Source organism: Phocoena phocoena, chromosome 2, assembly GCF_963924675.1.
Source record: "Phocoena phocoena chromosome 2, mPhoPho1.1, whole genome shotgun sequence".
Lineage (NCBI taxonomy): Eukaryota > Metazoa > Chordata > Mammalia > Artiodactyla > Phocoenidae > Phocoena > Phocoena phocoena.
Genome location: NC_089220.1, coordinates 53,325,834 through 53,328,199, shown reverse-complemented (window position 1 = coordinate 53,328,199; position 2,366 = coordinate 53,325,834). Strand labels below are relative to the sequence as shown.

Genomic DNA, 2,366 nt, shown 5'->3' with positions numbered 1-2,366 from the left:
AGAGGGGGAGCCTGCCATACCTCTCTACACACTTGAAGAGATTCAGCCTGGAGTCCAGGCGCCCTACAGCATCCCTGCTGTGATCATCTGTGCCCCTACCCACGCCCCTGCCTCTGGGAGACCCTGAGGCAAAGGTGGGGGCCTGTGGGGTGGGCTTGGAAGACCTGCCGTAGGGCCGCCTGTGTGTGACATACGAGCACCACCGCAGCTCGCTCTTCTGCCAGTGAGGCCGAGGGAGGGAAGAGCCAGGGGCCCACCTTAACCGCGCTGCCTGGCGTGATCAAAGACAGCCATGAGTGGGGACTCTCTGTTCCCGTATCACACGGCCCAGAGCAGCACCGGGGTGGGCCTGTTCAACACCACCACGGGGAAGCTGCAGCAGCAACTGCGCAAGGGCGAATACCACATATTCAAGGACGCCCCGGTATTCGAGAGCGACTTCATCCAGATCACGAAGAGGGGAGACCTGCTTGACGTGCATAACTGTGTCTGCATGGTGACCGTGGGCATCACATCCAGCAGCCCTGTCCTCCCACTCCCAGACACCATGCTGCTGGCCCAATGGGCCACCGGCTGTGAAGAGCACACTGAGCACAGCCAGGCCGCCAAGGGCAAGAGCCACGAGGCTGCAAAGACCTTAGAGCTCACCAGGTTCCTTCCCCTGACGCTCGTGAGGATCTCCACTCACAATCGTGAGAAACAACAGTTGCGCGTGAAGTTTGCCACTGGCCGCTCCTGGTACCTGCAGCTGTGTGCCCCTCTGGACGCGCAGGAAGACCTCTTCACCTCTTGGGAAGAGCTGATTTACCTCCTGCGACCACCAGTGGAGAGTCACAGCCGCACCTATGCCGTTCCAGCCTGGGACATGATCTGCCTGCCTGTGTTCGAGGAGGAGGAGGACGGCAGGAGCCCGGCAGTGGAGGATTTCCAAGTAATGTGGGATCAGGACCAGGTGAGCATCTGCAGCCTCCACACGTGCTCTGAGCTGGCCAGGGCCACGTCTGCAGCTTTTGCTGGTGGGGAGGAGATCCAGCTGGACTCCCACAAGTCCGATACCATGCCCTATGTGGCCACTGCAAAAGCAAAATCTACAGTGCTTGACAAAGCGTCAGCATCGCGGGCAACGACAAAGGTGGAGACAGCAGGGGTGGCAGGAGGCACCGCAGTGCGTGCTTTGAGCGTGGCAGTGATCAAGTCTCCTGCCCCTGAAGAGCAGAGCACGGCCACAGCAGCCACAGCCAGCAACGGTCCAGGAGGAAGGAAAACCCACATAGCCACTGGGGGCACTGCCAGAACATCCCTGAGGAGCAGGAAAACGGTGCTGTGAACAATTCAGGGTATGCTTGGCAGGTGCCGCGAACTATTCAGAGTATGCTTCCAGCACGTGCACCAGTCTCTCCCCAGAGGCCGGCATGACTGTGGTCAGAGCAGAACCTACCAGCAAGACTGCTGAAGGAAGAGCCGACGAGGAGGATGAGGGGACCCTCATCTCAACCTTGCCCCAGGAAGGCAAAGTGAGTGAACAGGATGGCAGCTCACAGAGGGTGTCCCAGGCCCGCAAGGGAAGAAGGGAGAGAAGGGAGCACTGGGGAGAGGACAGAGCTCTTATGAGCCCCTCGCTCTGCTGTTCAGTGGAAAGCCACCACAAGGCAGCGGGGAACAAGACCATCCAGAAAGCAGCTGGCCCGTGCTCAGGCGGCCGCAGAGCCACTAGAGATGACCAAAAGGACAAAGGCCACGGCAGCCCGGGGGGCAGCGAGCAGGGCACTGCTCACAAAGGCATCAGCTGTGCTCCCATCACCAACGAGTCCAGGACCTCGCACAAATCAGGCAGGAGCTTATCTACAGCGAGTTCAGGTCCCTCCACCGAGAGACTCAGCAGGATCAGCTCTTTCTTCAGGAACGTCAGAGCCAGTCTTACTACAAAGACAGTGGCCTCCTCACGCGATAAATATGTGAGCATCCTGGCGAAGCCAGTGGAAGGGACCCGAATGGAGGCCATCGTAGAGACAGCAGAGAGTGGCCAGGGGCTGGAGATCGCTGGAGGTGTGATATCTGACACCATGGAGCCAGTGACCGCTGAAGCCCATCAATAGGACCTAGAGCTGCGAGCTGCAAACCAGGGCTCAGGGAGATACCACTGGAGAGCCCATTTCAGCTTCCTTACTGCAATTTAAATAAAAAAACAAACAATCTGAGAATGCATGCAGTGTTTTGTCTGAATTTCTAGGTCCTGAAGCCCAGCCGTAGCCTCACAGTGGATTCTGTGATGTCAGCTGTGCCACAGTCTGAGACCCAGTGCCCAGTCAAGGGCAGCCCCACCTCATACACATGCTCAGCGCCAACAGCAGTGCTGCATCTGGCCT

General features: G+C 58.6%; 1 pseudogene; it reads left to right on the top strand.

Moving 5' to 3' along the window:
- Nucleotides 1-292: 292 nt before the first annotated feature.
- LOC136119314 (Golgi-associated RAB2 interactor protein 4-like) lies at nt 293-2,096 on the top strand (annotated as a pseudogene).
- The last annotated feature ends 270 nt before the right edge of the window (nt 2,097-2,366 follow it).